Source organism: Camelus dromedarius, chromosome 14 (genome assembly GCF_036321535.1).
Source record: "Camelus dromedarius isolate mCamDro1 chromosome 14, mCamDro1.pat, whole genome shotgun sequence".
NCBI lineage: Eukaryota > Metazoa > Chordata > Mammalia > Artiodactyla > Camelidae > Camelus > Camelus dromedarius.
Window position 1 is genome coordinate 16,056,280 of NC_087449.1, and position 25,182 is coordinate 16,081,461.

Sequence of the window (25,182 nt, forward strand, 5' to 3'; positions counted from 1 at the left end):
GGTATTCTAGTTTTTCTATTTTTATATTAATTTTTTCAATTAAATAATTAAATGCAGATAATTTAAGTGTAAAACAGTATGTACAAATTCTAATGGTTCTTTAACAAGCTTAAAACAAACATTTTAAAAAAAATTAAACTTTTTATGCTCTCCAACCCTGTCTGCTTTTTCCCACATTGTCCTAATATATTTCTCTCTCAATTTTTGTTAAATACATAGTGTTTTCATGACAATTATGCACATGTTCTCTACTGAGTCTAGGTATGTGCTCTGATTATATTTGTTTTGACATAAAATTTTATTTTTCAAGATTGAATAATTTTTTTATTTGCTTAGTTTTCTTGGAACATCTGATAGACACTTCCCATACACATTCACAGTTCCATAAATTACCTCCAAATAGATGGCCAAAATAGTTAGGTAATCTATAAGTCCATTTTTTCTCCCTCTGGTGACAGGCTCTGGTCCACTGCTCCCATCATGAAAGTTGTTCCTCAGTCCTACTGTTGCCTGACTTCCCTCTACTACTATGCTAGGAATTCTCTTCTCATCTCTCTGGCATTGTTTCCTCTAGCAACTCCATCCCATCTCTTCTTTCTTGGATTGCTTCCTCATCATCTAGTAGCTTCTGCTAAAGGCTCCATGTAAAATACATTGGTAAACTTTAATTATCTGAAATTTTCTTTATTCTAGACTCTCCCTTCATTGCTCTTCTGCGTAGTTATGTGACACTATTTTGAAAGTACATTTTCTAGTTGTCAATACATCTGTTGGGAATTCTGAAGTCACTGTGATTATCTTTTATGTGTTTTTTTTTTTTTTTTTGCTCTTAGAACGTTATAAATTCTGTTTTGTCCTTGGCGTTATGAAATTTGTAATAGTGTGTCTTCTTTCAGGTCGTCTAAAATGTATTGTTTTGTGCATTGATGGGCTCTTTCATATAGAGTCTCATACCTTAACATTAGCTGAAATATTCTTGTGCTGTTTCTTGGCAATTTCCTCTCCATTGTTTTTTGTGATATTTCACATTAGTCAGATGTTGAATTTCTGGGACTGATCCTTAATCTTTTTATTTTCTCTTCTTTGTCTATTTTTTTTTTTTTTGCCATGTGCTGTTTTATCTTCTAATTATTTTTTTCCATCAAAAATTAGCTATTATATTTTTAATTTACAAAAGCTTTATTTTTTTCTAACTCTGCTTTCTTTATGGCATCCTATTTTTATGTACACATTATCTTCACTGTATGAAACTAATAATTTAATAATATTTTATTTTTCTCATTTCCTTTGAGCCCTTTTGTCAGAGTTTAGCTTCTTTCTTTTATGCTGTATGGCCTTTTCAAAACATGTTGTAACCTTTGGTTCCATTCTTTCATATTTAAGAATGAGACAGTAAAATGCTTTTTGGAATCTCTGAACATGGTGAAGTTGGTGGCTTGACGAAAGTCACTGTATATGAGGTAGCTACTTGGATTTTGAATAGGAATACACACACACACATACACGTGAGTGCATCTTTAGACATTTAGTTTTTCTAGAGAAAAAGAACTTTCTAATATTCTACCTGAGAATTATATACCTGCCAGCTGGAAATTCTGATGTTTTGGAATATTCTGCCTGGGGATTACAGACAAGGCTGATAGCACACGGGAGATGGTGGGAAACAGGGCTGATGTTGCAGAGACTGGGGTCCAGAGAGTCCCTGAGTTAATGTCTTTGGTAAGCATTAGGGTGAGATATGCCCCTAGCTCCTAGAGATCACGGGGGAAAGGAAAGGGTTTCACTTTTCTAAAACAGATTTCCAGATTGTCCTGTCTTAATCCTTATCTCATCTCCCTTTCTGTGATACCGTTTCTTCCAATTCCCATAACCTTTCATGATTCTAAGTTGTCTTGCTTCTTGTTGAAACCAACCAACCCTCCTTTCCATTCCACCTGTGCTGCAAACCCAGCTGCACATAGGCTTGGCTTCCCTTCTCTTTGCCAGCTATTTAGTAGTTCTCTTTTCAACCTTTATATATAGTCTCTCACACTTACGAATGTCCCTTTGTTTTATTAAAACAGAACTTTTGCTTCTGTTTTTCTTCCCCTTAGAAGGAGAAAGTGAAGAGTATTGTCTTTATCATCTTGAAATTGATGGGCAGCAAGTTCTTAATACTGCTGGAAATAGTAAGTCCTCCCTCCATCTTTTTGCCACATCTATTTTCACAATTAGGTCAGATCAAGGCTTTTCTTTCTTCTTTTCTTTCTTTTTTTTTTTTTTTTTGAGAGAGAATAGTTATAAATTTAAACTCTTCAATCCCTTTACCCCCATTGCCATCTTTCCATATAAAACTGAGAAACAGTATCCGAAACAAGTTGGCTGAAGCTAATTATCTCATAATTCTAAGTTAGGGCTTGCATTGCTTTTCAGTCTCTATTTTAGAAGAGAAAATGAAGGAAGCCTTTACTGCATACGGCACAGTTAGTGTAAGATTAACCTGCTGTAACAACTCCTCAAATAATTAATACTTATTTCTAAGTAGAGCACCATTGAAAATCATAGGTTAGTTCTTTATTGTCTTAAAGGGCATTGTTTTTATTTGATGGTTCGAGTCTGTCCACGTGTATGCAGCAGTTCACTGCAGGATGTTATGAGACTGGCCTAGAAGTGCCAATAGAACATTTCTGTTCATGTTCCACTGTCTAGAACATAAGCACGTGTCACCATGAAGTTGTAAGGGAAGCTGTGAAATATAGAGACTAACTGAAAACCATGTCCTAGCTGTAACTTCCTTACTCTGGAAGGAAAAGTGTTCCAGTTATTGCTACTTAGTAATAAAGTACTCCAAACCTTGTGGCATAAAACATCATCTTATTATGCTCACGGATACTGTAGGCCATTAGAGCAGAAAGGATACAGCAGGAAAAGCTATCCTCTGCTCCACAGTGTCTGGGACTTCAGCAGGGTAGACTCAGATGGCCGGGGGTGACTTGAGAGGGAGGCTGAAACAGCTGAGACTAGAGATCCTATTTCTGAAATGGACTTTCAGTCACCTGTCTGGCACCTGGGCTGGGATGACTCAGCTGGGTCACACGGTGCTGTCACCCGGAGAGCCTCCATCTGGCCTGTCCACATCACTTGGGCTTCTCACAGCATATCAGCTAGGTTCCAGGAGGCAGTATTTCGAGTGATTGTTCAAAGAGAATCAGGCAGAAGCTGCATGGCCTTTTCTGATCTTGGGTTAGAAGCCATGTGGCATCGCTTCCACCACACCCTACTGGTTACAAGCAAGTCCTAAGGATAGCCCTGAGTCAATGAGAGAGAAGTAAAACTCCACCACTTGTTTGAAGCATGGCAGTATCACTCTGTGAGACACTGAAGAGAACGTGGAATGGGATACATTGTGACCATCATTCAAAAGAAAAAAATGCCACAAGACAGAATAGATTTTGGCAAATGACAAGTAAACTCACCACAATTTCCATTTAAAGACAGGTGAGCAGAATATGTAATACAAGGCCAATTACAAGTAACCAGCCAACACATCAGAAGCGCAAGTAAGTTGAAATCTATTATTCTTCCTTGTAACCTACATTCTGTTTGGAAAACTTGCTCCTCTCAGTGTTCCGAAACTAATCTGTAATTTCCAGTTTTTTTACCTTTATTCATATAGTCTCTTAGTTTGCAATTATCTTCTTTACATTATTTATTGAAATCCTCCAAAGGGACTTAAAATCTCCATAGAAAAATCTGTCACTGACAATCATATCTCCAACTACAATTAATCATTCCATCTTTGATTGCTGCAATACAGTATTTTCACTTCTACTTAGCACTTTGTTCTATTTTTATCGTGATTAGACATTTGTGGATTCCATATCCCCATTAGTCTATATAGTCCTCTAGAGATACATATCTTATGTGTATTCACTTCTGGTTCCTCAGAAAGATTTTATTACAACAGACTGTTACATCAATCACCATATAATTAATTGAGATCCAAATAGTTCTGTTAAATAAACATATATTTTATGCATTAATCCATTAGTAGGTCTAGCTCTAGTGTATATGTATTTCCTGTATGGCTGGAGAAAGTGGACAGAATGAATCAAACAGGGGAATTCTGGAAATTGTAGGGGATTTAGGTCTATATATTTTAATATATTCTAAAGAGGGGAAATGCATATTTTTCCTCTGGTCCAATTAGTCCCAATGTGAGAACAATATTCTATAAAAGCTTCCTTATTACTACTGCTCAATCCCGGCTTTGTAGTGATTAGAAAGTTAATAGCTTCTTACTACATCTGGAAATTCAGAAAGAAGTAAGTCTTCATCCCCATTAGATCCTTATGCTCCCAGATTCTGTGCTGTTTCCTGAGTTTTGCTTCTGGCTTTCGATACAACAATCCACGTAAAGGCCAAGGCCTCCGCTCTCTCTTCCCTCTGGAACCCCCACTGAGATTTTACTTTGTGAATCATAACCTGAATGTTCATTCTTTGCTTCAGGTTGATTTAATATATCTTCTCCCTTTACTGCCTGTCAGACTGTGGCTAAAACTGGCCGCAGTGGAGCTGTGACAACCTCTGGTTCATGTCACCCTGGAGTCAGGATGGACGGGGCTCGTAGAGAAGCAACAAGCTTCTTTGTTAATTTTGTCTCTACCGCTCTGTCTGTGGTCCCCTGAAAACAGCTCATTACTGAATCTTTTCTTCCTGTGTGAGTTAGAGATGAATGCATTGATTCATCTCTCAGGGGTGTTGAATGGTTAACCAGGACTATAAAGGGTATGAAAATGTAATTCAATGCTATTTGAGGTGCTGTTAGCAACATATTACTAATTCTGAGTCATCTCATACCTCCACACATCTTAGTCTTTGCCTTGATAATGATATTTTTTTCACGCCCACATTAAGTTCAATTTTGGAATCTTCATGCCTGTTCACTAGTCCTGAGTAAATAGTGATCATGTGTTGTGTTTCCTTTTCTTTAGTTGGTAATGACATGGATGATTCCCTTAAAAGAAAACATTTTAATGACTATTCATCCCAGCTATGCTGTTAAATGCAGTTTTTCAGTCAAACTTTTGAAAAATAAATTGCTGATTTTAGAAGAAAATATCTATAAAACTTCCCTAATTTTTTTAAATACAGAAAAAAGTTGTATTTCTTTGGTGAGGTAGAAATGATAAACATCCAACAGTTAAATATTGAACATGTATTCTAGGTTTCGATAGACATTGAAACAGGTACTGTATTAAAAATTGGCTATTCCCATGGCAAATTCCATCCTTGATATTTCTTTTCTTCAATTTCTGTCCTTTTCACTCCCCCATTACTTGACATGGGACCTGAGTAAATATGATCATGTTTTATAGATTCTGAGAAGCAGCTCTAAATTCAGGATTCATCTTACAATTTCTGTTACCTTGCAACTCTTGCTGGTCAGATGATAGATATGATATGGTGTGTTAACTTGATCATATTTGTTCATACTGTCATTACATACATTTTGTACATTTTAAATAATAACTTGTTTGGAGTTTAGTTGACATTTCAAATAACTTTAAGAAGTTTATGCTATGACTCAGTTATTTTGTATACTGAAAGTTCCAGGAAGAGTGCAGCATGACAGTAATTTGATATATTCAAAAAAAATGAGTTTTTAGAGGAATGACATTTCTACATTTTCCTACAAAGCAACACACAAATGCTTTCCAATATCCAAGAAAAGAAGAATCTTTTTTTTTTGTCCTATGGCCCCTTTGTTTATTTTATTATTTTATTGAGATATAATAACATGTAACATTGTATTAGTTTCAGGTGTGCAAAATAATGGTTTGATATACATATATATTGCAGTGTGATTACAATTTTAGTTAATGTTCATTACACAGTTTCAATTTTTTCTCTTGTGATGAGAACTTTTTTAAGATTCACTCTTAAAAACTTTCAATATATAATATTGTTAACTATAATTGTTATGCTACATGTTACATCCCAAGGACTTATTTATTTTGTAACTGGAAGTTTGTACCCTTTGATCACCTCCACCCATTTCATCCACTCCACCCACCACCCCCTCTGGCAACCACCTATCTGTTCTCTGTGTCTGTGAGAGTGTGTGTGTGTGTTTGAGATTCCACATATAAGAGATTTCAGAGTATCTTTTTCTGTCTGACTTATTCCACTTAGCATAATGCTCTCAAGGTCTAACCATGTTATTGAAAATGGCATGATTTCCCTTTATATGGCTGAATAGTATTCTAGTATATATATGTATGCATATATATACACACATATATAAATACATATATATATATAATTTTCTTTATCCATTTATCTATTGATGGAAACTTAGATTGTTCCCATGTCTTGGCTATTATAAATAATGCTGCAATGACTATAGGGATGTAGATATTTTTTGAGAGAGTGATTTTATTTCCTTCAGAAAAATCCCTAGAAATGGAATTTATGAAGTTTCTATTTTTTTAATTTTTTGAGGAATCTCCATGCTGCTTTCCATTGTTTCCACTGTGGCTGCACCAATTTACACTCCCATCAACAGTGCACAAAGGTTTTCTTTTCTCTACTTCTTTGTCAACACTGCCATTCTGACAGATGTGAGGTACTACTGCTAAGTGTAAGCTCACACTGCTCATGAAAGGACAGCCAATACATCAAGAGAAAGGGTGTTGGGGAAAGGAATAGTGACTTTATTTAGAACGCCAGATGACTGAGAAGATAGCAGACTAGTGTCCCAAAGAATCATCTTACCCGAGTTAGAATTCAGGCTTCTTTTATACTAAAAGGGGAGAGGATATGGCTGGTTGTTGCAGAATACTTGGTGCTGGCAAGTTCCTGGAGGGATTGTGATAATCTTTTGTTCTTGCATCTGTCCAGGTAGGTCTGGTCATGATGTCCCTGTAAACCTTCAACAAGACAAACGTTATTTTCTCTTTTGTAACTTTTTATCTCTGTATGAATGAAAGGTCAAGTCTGGAAAGCAGAATCTTGAGAAAGGGCTATTATATATATTTTAGGCTGTGGTCAACATTCTTTTACTAATTGACTAGACAGAGGTGCAGAGTCAGCATGACTTAGCATGGACAACAGAGCACAAAGGTCAGAGCTAAAGGAGCCAGGTTTGTTCTTCTCTGTTACAGTATCTCATTGTGGTCTAGATTTGCATTTCCCTGATGATTAGTGATGTTGAGCACATTTTAATGTCCCTGTTGGCCATCTTACATCTTCTGTGGGGAAATGTCTATTCAGATCTGCTGCCTATTTTTTAATTGGATTGTTTGTTTATATCTGTTGAGTTATATGAATTATTTATGTATTTTGAATAGTCAGTCACCCTTTATCAGATTTGCAAACATTTTCTCTTGCTCTATTAGGTTGCCTTTCATTTTGTTGATGATTTTCCTTGCTGTACAGAAGCATTTTGGTTAACTTTTTTAGTTTTAGTTGATTTATAAATAGATGAAGCTGTGTTATTTTGTTAGTGAGATACATGCAAAAAGATTGACTACCATATATTAAGCAGAGTAATTAAAGGCGGAAGAAAAATAACAGTCCCATGGAGCAGATGAAAAATTTCAAAGCAGCAAGAGGCTGGTGTGATCCATTCATGCGTTGTACCGGCCTGTATTGGTGCAGTGTCCTACGTCACTTTGTCAGACACTTCCCGCTGACTTTGAACAGAAGCTGCTTAACGTACAGGGACATGGAGTTCAGTAAGGAAAATAATGAGATTCCCTGTGTCATAGGTGAGTGTTTTTCTTTCACAGACATACATATAATGATATATCTTACATTAGATGGCATCTAGACTTAAGGAATTACAGTAATAAAATCATACTGCTAAATATAGAAAAGAGATTAAAGCAAGATTCTTATAAAGCTGTTTTTCAAGCTATCACTTTTACTGTTTTTTTATCCTAATTTCCAATAATATTACAAGCCACAGTTGTGCTATTAGTTGAGGCATTGTGCTAATCTCTTTTGTTCATTCTCACTCTTATTATTTGTACCTGTTCAGTAAGGCAAACACTACTATCCATGTTGTATCAATGACAGATTTAAAGCTTGAAAATTTGTAGCTTGGATAGTGCAGAGCCAGAGTGAAAACCTAAAACCTGTGCTATTATCTCTCAATCAGTTTATTAATGGTTTTAAGGAGGTGTTCCTGTGCCCTTCTACCAATGGCAGGCATATTTACAGCAAGCTGGCTTTCAGATGTTGCGGCATGTGTTGCCTTAGATTATAATCATTGGAGTCTAAATTACTGTGCTGGTCGGCTCCCTGTTTGCTCTCAGGTCTGTGCTGCACCCTTCTGCTGCTTTCCTTTAGACTAGAAGACCCAATATTTATCAGCCCAATTTCCCGGGAAGCCGTGGCAGAAGTCTGAGTGTGAGTGATGCTCTAGACTCCCGTAAAATCCTCTCCTTCTATTGCCCTTTAAGCCCTAAGGCTGGTAGCTGTTTCCTGATGTTCCTAATCTCTGTGTTATTTTGCTGTCCTTGATCTGCTTTTCAGTTTTTCTATCACTTGTATAATCCATATCTTGTATTAGATTCTCTGTCTAAAAGACCTAGAGTTATTTATTTTGCTGAGTGGACCCTGGCTGTTACAACAATGAAGCAAACCTATCCATTGACTTAATAAATTGCACTTAAGGACTTTCTTTAAAAGGTGGCAATGTCCTCTTATTATTGGATCCACTTGGTCTGGGTTACTGCTGGACACATTCTCAAAGACAAAAAGATGACAACTTTAACTTCCTGTAACTGTAACTGTCTTAGTCATAGGGATCTTAGTACTTTTTTCTTCTTTTCTTTCCCCTTTCCTCTCTCTTTCAATTTACATACAGAAAAGCTCGTATCTATTGTCAACCAAAAATTAAATGAATAATAATGCAGGAGGCTGCAAACAGGAAAAGCGGTCATTTGGGGTCTTAAGAATTACAATTTAGGAGACATAAATTCAGGTAACCCTGAGGCAAAAAGTCAGGGACTTATAAAGACAAAAAGCCATGAGGTTGTTAAAAGTTGCCTGCCAGGAGCTGTGACTGACTTTGATACATGTTAGAAAATACCTACCGTTAAGGAATCACGAGCTGTTTTAGGGTAGGAGTCCAGTAAGTAGATAGATTTTTACTTATGAATTTGGTAACTTGTTTCTTCTCTCTTTTCCCTTTATTAGCCTTTCTGAGTATCTGTGGTTTATTGTCCTTTAGTCAACTTTTCACTGATCTCTATTTTATAATTTATCTTTTATTAATTTCTGATTTTTAAAATTTGTATTTCCTTTATTCTACTTTATTAGGACTTCGTTTACAGTTATTTTTCTAGTTTCTTAAGATGGCAGCTTGGATAACTGATTTCCTTTATAGATGGAAATGTTTGTTTACAAAGGGTAACTCCTCCTCTTTAAATTCTGATCATTTTTATTTGTTTTGTAGGTATGGTTTTGGATATAAACTGATTTAGGCTTATTTTATCTTCCTCTTTAACTGCTGCTTCCCACATCTGTTCTCCATGTTTAATTTGTTATAATTCTAACCTGATCATGTCACCTCCTTCTATATCTTCTTTTCATTATTGAAGTATTATTTCCCACTACTCTCAGGGCCTCAAGAGCTTGCATGCTTTTTTTTTTTTTTTTCTGCTGACTTCTGTAGTTTTTTTATTGCATCCATCTCCATTTGTTTCTGTAATTGGTCGTATGACTTTCCTATTGCACTGCACAGTCACCAGTTTCTCCTGCTGCCTCTGACCATTGTGTCTTCCCTGACTTGCAGCGCTCTTGATCCAACTACATCCTTCATGTGGGTAATTCCTTCTCATCCTTTTTAAATTATTAGAACCCCCAAAATGCTCCACTGTCCTGCCTCATGCAGGCCTCACACTCGGTTAGGTACCCCAATTCTCAAAATATGCTCGTGTTAAAGATAAAGAATTTGAAGCTTGTAGGATTACAGTGACATCCCTATACAAACTTGCGTAGAAGATAACAGAATGAAGGCTCACTTCCCATGCCAACTTATTTTGGATTTCATCATTTTTCAACTACCCTATGAGTCTTACCCTATGTGCAGGTCAGTAGATTGTCTATAGCAACGTACCTGGACTGCTTGATAACAATAGTTTGCCAGACTCCACCCTAGAGCTATTAAACCAAAATCCCCTGTTTGGAATACTAGGAACTATATTCTAACAGTCCTCAAGTGAGTCTTTCCCAATTTGGGAATCAGAGCTTAATCTATATGCCTTAAGAGTCATAAAATCACAATAGGACAGATAATGAGTATTCTTAGTGTCTCAAATATTCTGTGCCTTAGGCTAGTATGCTATAAAGGAGTGTAGCATGCGATAAAAGCGTAATATATTGTTCCACTTACAAAAATAAATTGACAAAAATATTTTAGAACATCTAGAAGCTTAGTTATTTCTTACCTCAATTATCACACAATTTCATAAACTTGTATTATTTAGACAAAAACATGACTACTTTTCTTAGACACATTCTCATCATGGTTATAGACTCTCTTATAAATTTTTGATAGTTATAGTCAAGAAGAAAGGTTATCTTTGCAGATGTGAAAGTTACTTAAATCTTCTTTATTAAGACTAGAAGGTGCTTTCCAGCTGACCTGCTCCTTTCCCCCAGGATCTATATAATTTTATTTTTAAATTTTCATCAAGAACTTTTGGAATATAACACTTTAAAAATGATGTCACATTGCTCTCTTTAAATTGCAGCCCTTTTTTTCCCCACTACATATATTTTGTGACATTAAAATCTCTTCATAGTTTCTATACTTCAAATGTATCTATTGGTAGTATAATTCTAAGGCATTAAAAGACATAAATATATCCATTTGTTTAAAAATCAAATTAAGTCTCTATAGTATAAATTATTTGGTCAGGAGAAACACAATTTTTTTTTTTTCTATCTTCAAGACAAAATAGCCAGTGAGTACTTAAGTCTAAGTTATTTTTGCCTTCTTGACACAAAAGAGTGATATAAGTGAAGAAATAATGAAGACCAGGAAAAATATAATTTCCTATGTAAAAAGTTGATATGCATTACAGAAATGTCTCACCACGTATCACTGCAAAATTATGTATAAATTAAAATTTTAAGATATTAATTATCAGGAAGACACATTAGAGATTCACTACAGGGTCTGTGCTAATATTAGCACTTGGATATGTTTTAAGATACACATGCATAGACTTTAGGAAAAAAAGTCAGAAATGTCATAATGAACTCATTACTCTAGACAATACTGCATGTCCTATAGTAGGAAAGAACATTTTAATAAAGGTTTTTAAGATTTAAAATTGCATATAAATGATAATTATTTTCATGGACACGCTAATCAAGACTAGATTAGCATGGTCATTAGGGTAAAATGTGGCCGGAACAGAAAATTATTCTAAAAGTCATCATTTGAACCTAGGTACTTTTTTCTTTTCTCTTAGGTCCGCCATCTCCCAGGTGAAGGATTGTGCTAATTGCATCCTGGAGATCATTTATTCTTGACGTCTGAGCATTACTAGCGGGTCTTTTTTCCTTGACCCCAAGTACCTCATTTTTAGCAGGGCTTGAGGATAATAGGGAGGTTTTGCCAAGGTTAGAATCAATAATAGACATAGTAAGAAAACTGATTTCTGTAGAGATGGCTGTATCATATATGAAGACCATTTTGCTACTCTTGTGATAGTTCTCTAGTCTTTTAAAAGAACTCCGTAAATAATATGTAACATATTGGTTCAGAGATGAACAGCCCTTTTATGATCTGTGATGCTGGGCAAAAGACATGATTTTAAAGCTTTCTTCTGACTCTGGGAAACTGTGATTCTCTTAAATTGCACAACTAACCCCAGGACATTTCTCCGAGGAAAACTCTGAGAGTAGATCTGTCCAGTAGGATCCTCCAAAATATATTGAGATTTCAAGACAGAATACACCTCCTCTGACTTTCATAAAATAGAAGGCTCTCTTTGTAATTGTTTCTCTGTTTCATGGGACATGAAGCACAGTCCTCTAGCTAGAGCAGTTATGGAATAATCAACTGCTCCTGCCCTCCTTCCTCAAGTGCTCTTCCCTTCTTCTCTCCCTCCTCTTTTCCATCCTTCTTCTCTTTCTTTAATTTCAATCAGCAGCTGTCATTCTGTTTTTTTTTTTTTAAATTAATATATTAGAGTACAGCTTGAGAATTCAGTATGTTTTCAAAGTTAGCCCTTCACCACAAAAGAGCATGGATTCTTTCTTAGATGCAGATATAATTTAAATCTTTTCCTGTCTCCAGATCCTTAGGTCATTGCTCCTAGTACATGGTCAGTTACTGACATACAGCGTTCAATGACGAAGGCACAGAGCACTTGCCAATAAGACCCAATATTATTTGTTATTAGAATAGATGTCCAAGTGAAGCCGCCCATTTCACCTAGGTATACCGTGCATCCTGCTTTGGCCATGATAAGCTCTCTTTGGTTCCAATGCCTCGTTTCTGGCAAACGCTAGACCTACAGGCTTATATTTACCTGGCATTTGATCTATTTTCTTTTCTTCAAAATTGTAGATTTTCCAATCACACCAGGCCAGTGGGAGCTTTGAAAAACTTCTTGGAAGCTTTGCCTGTCTCTTATTTTGACTCCTTTCCTGTTACTAGATGTTTTTGATCCAAGCCTGGGATTTATCAGTTTAATTAATCTAATCTCAACAGTAGCATCCATGCTAACTGAAATGATTTCTAGCAATGTTTTGTTGATCCCTGTAATCACAGAATGAGAATAAAGATGCTGTAGCATATGGAAGCATTCCTTAACTATGAGGCTTAACATTTTGAGTTTGAGATTGTGCCCCCAGCATCCCCTCCCCCGTTCAGTTTTAATTGGAGCTGTATTTCACCTCTCTGATAAGGTCAGTTTTGCATGTTCACTCCTTGACAAAACTACATTTAAGAGATTCATAAAAACCATTATTTGTTGTTATGGACTGCTGCAGGATACAGCTTTGCCTTTTAAAACAGATGATGATACTCATAATACTGGAAACTGACAGGATGTGGCTGAACTTGATCCAAGGGAGTCACTTTTGGAAGTTCAGGTGACCTCGTAGTTAAGGTGGAGAGGCTCACAGACCAAAATGTTGTTGGTGACATGCATTTTTCCACATAATGCTATGCTAATATGATGTGATTTAGTACTGAAACTCAGGGAACAAGCATAATGGTCCCTTTACAAGCTTCATGCCTTTTGTTTTCTACACAAGACTTCCAATTATCCAGGCAAGAAAATAAATTTCTCCATGGTGTTTTGTTTTTTTTCCTCCCTTTTCAAAAAAGTGACCTTCCTTTTGTGTGACCTGCTTGATGTTACTGTAGTGCTTGAAAATATCACTACTTCCTTTCCAGAGAAAAGGTCAATTACTCACAACATCCTCTTTTCTTTAAAATGTCTTTCAGACTATGTTTATACAGCAAAAAGTCAAGTGGAGATTCAGTTTACCTAGTTTACTGAATTGATATTCAGACAGCCAAAAAAGATAATTCATAGCCTAAATTTATTTAATTTTTATCAACTTCTCTTGTTTGTTAACTAGCATATGTTTGTTTCTTCATGTATTCTTTTACTATTAACATGAATTTTGGGAACTGACAACAAACTATCTTTCAGTCTTGTTCTTTTCCACTGTATTTGTCAAGTTTCCATCCATGAGTGGGTATGTTTCTGAGTTAGCTCTTTTTATCTATAAGTATATTAGTTATCACTGTGCTGACACCACAATTTATAATAGCTTTAGAATAAATCTTCATACCTTGTGCAGAAAGACCCTCCACATGGTCCTTCTTTAGCAGTACCTTGAATATTCTTGCTCTTTTGCTCTTCAATATAAATATTAAATCAATACACCAAGTTCCTCAAACCTTCTGTTGTGGTATCAGTTAGTATTATTCTTAGTTTGATTGCTATATTATTTTGGAATAACTGAGATATCTATAATATTGAGTCTTTTCATCAATGAAGATGTCATGTTTATTCATCTATTTAGATCTTCTCTTAAAATTTTACCTAACTAAAATCGATAGCCTACTAGATCAAGATTTCAAAAAAGGAGTGATCGAATTGCTGAAGGAATTAAAAGAGATAGTGTTTAGAGATATAAAATATGTCAAAAATGAAATTGAAGCTATAAAGAAGAGCCAAGTAGAATGGGTAAACTCTTTGACAGAGATGAGGAATGATCTAATAGCTGCACAAAGCCGACTAGATAATGCAGAGAAATGAATTAGTGATCTAGAAGACAGGGCAATAGAAAGCACCCATTCAGAAGAACTACAAGAGAAGCAAATAAAAAATAATGAAAATAGCATAAGGGACCTATGGGATAATATAAAGCGTCCCAATCTTCGCATAATAGGGGTCCCAGAAGGAGAAGAAAGATCAAAGGGGATTGAAAAGGTTTTTGAAGAAATCATGACTGAAAACTTCCCAAACTTAAAGAAGGAATCAGATATCCAAGTAGAGGAAGCTCAGAGGGTCCCAAACAGGAAGAACCCAAATAGACCCACACCAAGACATATCATAATCAAGATGGCCAGAGTCAAGGATAAAGAAATGATTCTAAAGGCAGCAAGAGAAAAGCAAAGAGTAAGTTACAAGGGAACCCCCATAAGGCTCTCAGCTGATTTCTCTACACAAACACTACAGGCCAGAAGGGAGAGGCAAGATATATTCAAAGCCCTGAATGAAAAAAAGATGCAGCCTAGGATCCTTTATTCAGCAAGGCTATCCTTGAGGATAGAAGGAGAAATAAAGAGTTTCACAGACAAAAAAAAGCTGCAGGAGTTTAGCAACACTAAACCCATGCTAAAAGAAATATTGAAAGGGCTATTCTAAATAGAAAAGCAGCAGGATGCTACAGAAATGAGAAACACACAACTGGAAAGGTGATAACTCATGAATTACAAATAAAGTAAACATGAAATTATAAAAGAAGACATACAAATCACTGAGAGTGGGAGAGGGAAGCAGGGAAATATAGAATATTTTTTTCTTTCTTTTTTAAAGTTTTTTAACAGTAGGATGGGTTTGAGATCATGTTACTATCAGTTTAATAAAAACAGTTATAGTAATGGGTTGATAGATTTACAAAAAAGGGTAACCACAAGCCAAAAATTTACAAAGGAGTCACAAAAATTAAATAAAATCCATGATAATACAAAGGAAAATTACCAAACCACAAAAGGAAGAAAAAAGGAACAAAGAGGATATACCAATTCAACTGCAAAGATAAGTTCAAAATGGCAATAAACACACATCTATCATTAATTACTGTAAATGTTAATGGACTAAATGCTCCAGTCAAAAGACACAGAGTGGCAGACTGGATAATAAAGCAAGAACCTTCAATATGCTGCATACAAGAGACCCACTTTAGGGAGAAGGACACATATAGATTGAGAGTGAAAGGATGGAAGAGGATATTCCATGCAAATGGAAAAGCCAAAAAAGCAGGTGTTGCAGTACTGATTTCAGACAAAATAGACTTTAAAACAAAGGCCATAAAGAAAGATAAAGAAGGACATTTTATAATGATTAAAGGAGTGATACAAGATGAGGATATTACAATCGTTAACATATATGCACCCAATATAGGAGCACCTAAGTACATACAAGAATTACTAACAGAGATAAAGGGGGATATTGATGGGAATACAATCATAGTTGGAGATTTTAACACTGCATTAACATCACTAGACAGATCTTCCAGACAGAAAATAAACAAGGCAACAGAGAAATTAAATACTACAATAGAAAAACTAGATTTGGTGGATATTTTCAGAGCATTACACCCCCCAAAAATAGGATATACATTCTTTTCAAGTGCACATGGAACATTTTCCAGGATCGATCATGTACTTGGGCACAAAAGAAACCTCAACAATTTTAAGAAGATAGAAATTATCTCAAGCATCTTTACTGACCACAATGCCATGAAACTGGAAATCAACAACAGAGAAACAAAGGAGAAAAAAAGGAAAGCATGGAGATTAAACAATATGTTATTGAAAAAACAATGGATCAATGAGGAAATCAAAGCTGAAATTAAAAAATACCTTGAGACAAATGATAATGAAAGCACAACCACTCAAAACCTATGGGACACAGCAAAGGCAGTGCTAAGAGGGAAGTTTATAGCGATACAGGCCTTCCTCAAAAAAGAAGAACAATCTCAAATAAACAATTTAACCCACCACCTGAATGAATTAGAAAAAGAAGAACAAAAAGCCCCAAAAAGCAGCAGAAGGAAGGAAATAATAAAGATCAGAGAGGAATTAAATACAATAGAGATTAACAAGACCATAGAAAAAAATCAACCAAACCAAAAGTTGGTTTTTTGAAAAAGTAAATAAAATCGACAAACCTCTGGCCAAAGTCACAAAGAAAAAAGAGAGAGCACAAATTAGCAAAATAAGAAAGGAAAATGGAGAAATTACAACAAACAAAATAGAAATACAGAATATCATACGAGAATATTATGAAAAACTATATGAAACCAAACTGGATAACCTAGAGGAGATGGACAAGTTTCTGGAAACATACTGTCCACCAAAACTGAATCAAGAAGAATCTGAACACTTGAACAATCCAATCACTAGAAAGGAAATAGAAATAGCAATTAAAAACCTCCCTACAAATAAATGTCCAGGACCAGACGGCTTCACCGGGGAATTCTACCAAATATACAAAGAAGAACTCATACCAGTCCTTCTCAAACTCTTCCAGACGATTGAAAAGGAGGGAATACTCCCAAACTCATTCTATGAAGCCACCATCACCCTGATACCAAAACCAGGCAAAGACACTACAAAAAAAGAGAATTATGGGCCAATATCACTGATGAACATAGACGCCAAAATCCTCACCAAAATTTTAGCAAATAGAATCCAACAACGCATAAAAAAGATTATACATCATGACCAAGTGGGGTTCATCCCAGGGACATAAGGCTGGTTCAACATACGCAAATCAATCAGTGTAATACATCACATCAACAAGAGAAAGGACAAAAACCACATGATCATCTCAATCGATGCAGAAAAAGCATTTGATAAAATTCAACACCCATTTATGATAAAAACTCTCGCCAAAGTGGGTATAGAGGGAACATATCTCAACATAATAAAAGCTATATATGACAAACCTACAGCCAGCATAGTACTCAATGGTGAAAAACTCAAAAGCTTCCCACTAAAATCTGGGACAAGACAAGGATGCCCACTATCACCACTGCCCACTATCACCACTCCTATTCAACATAGTCCTGGAAGTCCTAGCCACAGCAGTCAGGCAAGTGAAAGAAATAAAAGGGATCCAAATTGGAAAGGAAGAGGTAAAAGTGTCATTATATGCTGATGACATGCTACTGTATATAGAAAACCCTAAAAGGTCCACACAAAAGCTACTAGAGCTGATTGAAGAATTCAGCAAGGTAGCAAGTTACAAAATTAACGTTCAAAAATCAGTTGCATTTCTTTACACTAACGATAAATCAACAGAAGAAGAAAGTAAAGAAACAATCCCCTTTAAAATAGCACCCAAAGTAATAAAATATCTGGGAATAAATCCAACCAAGGAGGTGAAAGAATTATACACAGAAAACTATAAACCATTGATGAAGGAAATTAAAGAAGACTTTAAAAAATGGAAAGATATTCCATGCTCTTGGATTGGAAGAATCAATATTGTTCAAATGGTCACACTGCCCAAGGCAATCTACAGATTTAATGCAATCCCTATCCAATTACCCAGGACATATTTCACAGAACTAGAAAAAAATTATAACAAAATTCATATGGAACCATCAAAGACCTAGAATTGCCAAAGCATTACTGAGGAGAAAGAAAGAGGCTGGAGGAATAATTCTCCCAGACTTCAGACAATACTATAGAGCTACAGTCATCAAGACAGCATGGTATTGGTACCAAAACAGACATATAGACCAATGGAACAGAATAGAGAGCCCAGAAATGAACCCACAAACTTTTGGTCAACTCATCTTTGACAAAGGAGGCAAGAATATACATTGGAATAAAGATAGTCTCTTCAGCAAATGGTGTTGGGAAAACTGGACAGCAGCATGTAAAACAATGAAGCTAGAACACTCCCTTACACCATATACAAAAATCAACTCAAAATGGATTAAAGACTTAAACATAAGACAAGATACAATAAACCTCCTAGAGGAAAACATAGGCAAAACATTATCTGACATACATTTCAAAAATTTTCTCCTAGAAGAAATAAAAGCAAGAATAAACAAATGGGACCTAATGAAACTTACAAGCTTCTGCACAGCAAAGGAAAACAGAAGTAAAACAAGAAGAAAACCTACGGAATGGGAGAAAATTTTTGCAAGTGAAACCGACAAGGGCTTGATCTCCAGAATATATAAGCAGCTCATACGACTCAATAAGAAAAAAATAAACAATCCAATCCAAAAATGGGCAGAAGACCTAAACAAGCAATTCTCCAAGGAAGACATACAAATGATCAAAAAGCACATGAAAAAATGCTCAGTATCACTAATTATCAGAGAAATGAAAATCAAAACTACAATGAGGTATCACCTCACACCAGTCAGAATGGCCGTCATTCAAAAATCCACAAATGACAAATGCTGGAGAGGCTGTGGAGAAAGGGGAACCCTCCTACACTGCTGGTGGGAATGCAGTTTGGTGCAGCCACTATGGAAAACAGTGTGGAGATTCCTCAAAAGACTAGGAATAGACTTACCATAGGACCCAGGAATCCCACTCCTGGGCTTGTATCCAGAAGGAAATCTACTTCAGGATGACACCTGCACCCCAATGTTCATAGCAGCACTATTTACAATAGCCAAAACATGGAAACAGCCTAAATGTCCATCAACAGGTGACTGGATAAAGAAGAGGTGGTATATTTATACAATGGAATACTACTCAGCCATAAAAACCGACAACATAATGCCATTTGCAGCAACATGGATGCTCCTGGAGAATGTCATTCTAAGTGAAGTAAGCCAGAAAGAGAAAGAAAAATACCATTTGAGATCGCTCATATGTGGAATCTAAAAAACAAAACAAACAAACAAACAAAAACAAAGCGTAAATAAAGGACAGAAATAGACTCACAGACAAAGAATACAGACTTGTGGTTACCAGGGGGGTGGAGGGTGGGAAGGGATAGACTGGGATTTCAAAATTGTAGAATAGACTACACTGTATAGCACAGGGAAATATACACAAAATGTTATGATAACTCACAGAGAAAAAAATGTGACAATGAGTGTGTATATGTCCATGAATAACTGAAAAATTGTGCTGAACACTGGAATTTGACACAACATTGTAAAATGATTATAAATCAATAAAAAATGTTAAAAAAATGATATCTTTACATGGTTGTATTTTGTATTTGTTCTATTGTTGTATATGGTAATATTCTGTTTAGGATTTGACATCTATATTTATAAGGCTTGCAATTTTTCCCTTCTATACTTATTCTGAATATGGTATTGAGATAATGTTAACCTTATAAATTTTATTTTTTTGGAGGGGAAGGTAATTAGGTTTACTTATATATTTATTGAGGAGATACTGGGGATTGAACCCAGGACCTCATGCATACTAAGCACACACTCTACCACTTGGGCTATACCTTCCCTGAATCTTAACTTATAACTCTTATAAAAATGAAGAAGATATGTTTCTTTTTTTCTATTTTTTGGAACAATTTGTATATATCAGACTTGTCAATTCCTTAAACGTTTGGTCAATACTGCGTGGAAAACAGTATGGAAAATTTTTAATGAATACTTCAAGTTCTCAAATGGAAATAAATCTCTTCAACTTCTTCCTGAGACAGTTTTGGGAAGTTATAATCTTCTAGGTTATTTCTATTTTCTTAATGTTTCAAATTTACGCTCCTAAATTTATTTATATTTATCAAATTTACTCATTGTAAAGCTGAAATGAAGAGTACAACTTAGATGTACATAGGTGGGGCACAGCAATCAATCCCATTACATGGTAGGTCAGTCCTTACGCACTGACCTGGCTGTTCCTCCAACCTAATGCCATAAAAGGCAGCTGGTTTCTAGACTGGGCTAGACCGGTAGGCTTCTTACTCACTGCAGGTGCACTGGTCATGTTCTGGAGGAATTAGCGAAGGTGAGCTGCATCTACTTGTGTCCTTATCTCCCTTTGGCACTCTGGTAATGTGACAATAAGATAAAGGCAACTTGATATAGCTAGAGTTGTCATTCTCATCAGTGTTCAAACCTGGGAATAAAACTTGTACTTTGCCCAAAATCAATATTAATCTCTTAATACCATTTATCTCTTCTCAATCTGTTAATATTTATTTATCTTTCCCCTTTCATCCCCTTCTACTAATATTCCTAGAGATCTGACTGTTTTACCGAACTCTAAGGAACTACATTCTGGCTTTCTTGATTCTCTTTTATGTGGTTTCACTTTCAATTTCATTATTTTCTTATTACTTATTATTTTTGTTCTTTCACTCCTTTGGAATTATTTTGTCTTTATTTCCTAACTTCTTAAATTAAAATCTTACATTATTTTCAGCCTTTCTTTTTTTCTTATATAAGTATTTTAGATGTTAAACTTCCCTCTAAGGAATACACTGATTGTGTGGCCAAGTTTAAATGCTTTATTACTATTAGATTTTAAGTATTTTTGATTTCCATTATTATTTCTTCTGTGATTTAGAAGTCATTAAAATTTAACTCCTACATTTCCCAAGGCTCTATTTTATTTGTTTATTAATTTTTAAGGTAATTGCATGTGGTCAGAGAAAGTATTCTATATGAAACCAATTTCTAAAAATTAATTCAACTTTAAATCTTAATATGTTGTGTGTGTATAAAGCAGTATTTCAGGCATTCTGTATCAGGAGGAATTTATTGTACTTTTAGATCATTAATTACTAATTCTGGAAACTACTCTCCAAATTTAACTGATAGGACATCAAAATTCTTTCAGTGGAAAAATGATTTATTAATTATTCTCTAAAGTTATTTAGTGATACATACCCTTTTACTGATAGAAAAAAAAAAGAAAGAAAATTAAAAATTAAATCTGGACATTGACTCAGTAAATTTGAACTGAGAATTTTCTATTTTTATTATTGATAATTCAGTCTCATCGTTTACCTTTAAGCATTGAAATAAATACAAGAAGAGAAAAATATTTACGAGAGAAGGGTAAAATCTGTAGGTAAGTGACAGAGAACAGAAATTTCACTAATACGAAACAACAAGAGATCTTTGTGGATTTAGTTGCCAAGGCAAACATAACTTGAAAGAAAAGTTAAAAAAAAAAACCCAAACTTTTAAAAAACATGTCCAGCAATCAAAAGTGTTGAATTCTAATTATACATTTTGTGGTCAATGAGTTTTAATCAAATGTGGGAAAGAGCGAAAAGCATGCTGAGGATAGTCTAAGAGGTAGATTAAGTCATCATTTTGCATCTCTTCCTTCTGTCTCCCTCCCTTTTGCACAACCTCATCTGTTAACTCATGGAGTGTAGTTCTAATAAGATTAAACAAATTATTCTTTTGCTTCTTACTGAATATTTTTTATGCAGTGGTTTACATAGGGTTCAGTCACAATCCTGACACAAGCAGTGGACTGGAAACAGCAAAGGACCCCCTTATACTTGAAGTGGTGCCATTGTGAACAACTCAGTGCTGAGTAGCTTGGGACTTTCCCAACAACCTTGTACCCTGACTGATTCCTAATTATTCTACATTTTCAGCATTTTTTAGGTGACCCAATGAAATATGAACCAACTCATCTATTCTCAAATAACACCAAAAAAAGAAAAAAGAAGAAAACCGAACTTAATTAAAAAAAAATACATGGGTTATATGCTGGGTGCCAGTACCAGAAAGCTTCAACTTCCCTGATTAGAGAAATATTTATTTTGAACTTCCAGGAGAGGCAGTGTCTTGTAAGGCTCCCAACAGAAGACAGATCAAAGAGAGAATTCCACTCATAAATTCTTAACAATGGAGACTTGAACCTGCTGAGTGATTTCAAGGACAGAGTCAAAGGAGCCTAGTTGCATGTTACTTAAATGTATCAGATACTGATACTTTACACACATTATCTCATTTAATCTTTACAGCATCCATGAAGTAGGTACTATTATCTTCATTTCACAGATGGGGAAACTGAGGAATAACAAAGACAGGAGTTTTCAAGGTCACTCAGCTTGTGTGGGATGAAGAAAAGACCCTGACCTAGGCTACATGGCTCCAGAGTTTTCCTCAACTTAGATTACAGAATAAGAGCCATTCATAGCATGGCTGATCAAGATATATTTCTTCTCCAAAATTCACAGGTTACTCAGCTAGGTTCAGCTTCCTGAAAAGACAAATTCTACTTAGGATTCCAAATCTCTCAGTGGTAATTATCAGTTACACCAGTCTCTACTCACACTTGGGAAATATAGTTAACTCAGCAAAGCAAGGCTGGGAAAAGTTTCTTTTACTCTCTTAGGATCCCTGGGTGGGTGTGAAAATTAAACTGAGAAAAGCAGGGTAGAAGCATGCACACATTTGTTTTACATGACATGGGAGTTCAAAAAAATGAAGACCGGAAGAAATGCTTAAAACAGTGTTTTTATGCTCAATTTGATGAAGAACAGATAGTTGTGAAGAAATACAATAGGTCAAGGAATATAAAGTAAACGTAATAAACCAGGGAAAAAGTAGGAAGGCCTGTTTGTTTGGATCCCTCTCCACGTCCCTGTGTCTTCAGAGATAACGATGCTTCTTTCCTCTGGGTGTAAGGAGAGCATCTTTCAGGTGTGGGTTTTATGATGTGTTTCAGGGGAGAAGGTCAAGGGGAAGGTTACTCTGAGTGGCTTTCCTGCTTCTGCTGTTTTCTCAAACTCCTTCAGCTTAAAATATTTTATAAACCAAGTGCCATCTTTTGGGATTGCATGTTCTGAACCCCATCAGGACATACAATAAAATGAAAATAAAACTGCCTATTTTGTCTTGAAAATATAAAAATTTACAAAGGGGAAAATATGCATATCAACCTGATTTTAAATAAAACTAAATTTATAGTGAGATGTATTGTTTCTTGAGTGTTAAAGTCCTCAGTATTTTCTTTAAATCCTTCCACAAGGCTCATTCTCTGACACAGCTGTAACTGATCTGTTCTTCAGAATTCATCCCCTCTTTGCAAATTGGCATTAACAGCAACTAGTGAGCAAGTTTTCAACAACTATCCCCAGAAATCAAGGCCACTCAACCAAGAAAAACTCCATTTGAAGAAAAGGACCATAAACTAGAGTTCGTAGATTGTAGGCTGGCTGTTAGAACTGACATTTTATAGATCCACAGTGAAACTCTATAATGTTTCATAGAAAACCAGAGAATAGCCCTACTCAGTTGGTATTAGATATAAAATGTCTACTATCTTAGAAGGAGAGTTTACTTTCACTTATTTGATGAATTAACTAATTTGTTAACATAATATATTTGTAATGATTTTTTAAAAAAGGGATATATATATTTTTTCAGCATCTCGAAAGGTGCCCTGCTGCTTTTCGTGGTTTCTGACTTTCCAGTACCCTCCTTCCAAACATACATAGCTCTACCTGTCTGTCATATATTTATTTTCCTAAACTTTGAAAAGTTGAAGGAGAAAAAAAAAGGCCAACTGCAGTTTAAGTACACATGGCACAAGCACTTGTAGAAAATCTGTGGTTGCTTGGCAACCAGAGGGTGCCTATTTGGAGAGCTCAGAGAAGTACACAACGTGACTTCAGGATGGATGAAGGGCAGCGGGAGGCACTGAGTTGACTGAAATGATTCGGAACACAGAAACAATATTCAAATAACACACATCTCTGTATGTAATTATTCCCAAATGATAATGTTGCTGCTCGGCTCCCCTCTGTAGATATAACTAGAGGGCTTCAGAAACAATGCAATCTTAGTTTCTGAATTTTATTTCTATGAATATGCCTCGTGCAGTCAGGATTTTGTGGTAACAATACCGAAATTGCACGTTGCTGACCAGAGTAGTTATCCCTGACTCATTGGTCAACTGATTGTCCGCTAAATAAATTCGAGTTTTGGAAAGTCTCACCATCCTTAATAAAGATCAGCAATCATTAAAAATTAACCACATGCTGATTTAATCAACATATAGCTTTGTTAATTACTAGTTCTTCCTTCATGTCCATCTGTTTTTAAGATTTTTGTGAACCTGTGCCAGATGTTCATGTAAATATAATAAGCTGGTTGCCATGTAAATATAACATTTTCAAGTGTGTTGTGTAATAGCCTTTCAATTTATGCAAACTGTTGTCTGTGTTTTGTCTTCAGTGGCTTAAATACAAAACTGATAACTTTGTTACAAGTTCTATTAGGCACAATTTCTATTAGAAGCTGTATGTGTATGTGTGTGTGTGTGTGTGTGTGTTGGTTTTAATTATTGTATATTGTGCTAGGTGTTCAGACTCTTAAGATGTATCAAAGCATTTACTGTGGTATCCTGGAAATATCAGCATAAGAGTGAGATGAAACTATTCCATTCTTACTTAATTCACTAGTGTAATAAAATGACTTCCAAATTCACAGTAAATATGATCCATTTATCCTGAATAGTAAAATTGTAAAGTGATTGATGTATGTAGATGCTTCAGTTCTGTGACTCTCAAGACCATCCCAGCCTCAATTCTATCCAGAAAACTCACTTAATGAATTGGAGGTCAGACACAAGGCATTTTTCCTTTTTTATATAAGGCATTGCTGGAACTGATCAAACTGAAGGATGATGGAATTGGTCAGTAGAAAGATGGTAAGAATCAAATTAGGACAAATTTGGGCTTTTTGAAGAAGAAAGTGCATTTTAAAATACTGCCCTGTACAGTAGGCTTAAAAGATTGTTTCAGTAACAGTTTTATAGCAACCAAAATGTTTGAACCCAGGTGGTTATGGATGTAGCAATCAAGAGGAATCTAAATCACAATGTAACACTGAAAAGGAAATGAATTTAAAGAGGTTCAGATCAAAGGCAATTGTAAAATGAGTATTAATCCCCAAGACTGTTCACATTTTACCTGAATTTAAGAGGTCAGTAAATTAAATTCACTAGCA

General features: G+C 35.4%; 1 long non-coding RNA gene across 2 annotated transcripts in view; it reads right to left on the reverse strand.

The window, feature by feature from the left end:
- LOC116156923 (uncharacterized) overlaps window positions 1–25,182 on the reverse strand; it is a 91,328-nt gene that overhangs the window by 20,925 nt on the left and 45,221 nt on the right. For both annotated transcript variants that reach the window (XR_010383788.1, XR_010383789.1), the window contains exon 3: window positions 6,757–6,911. This is a non-coding gene — a long non-coding RNA (uncharacterized LOC116156923). The remainder of the gene's footprint in view (window positions 1–6,756; window positions 6,912–25,182) is intronic.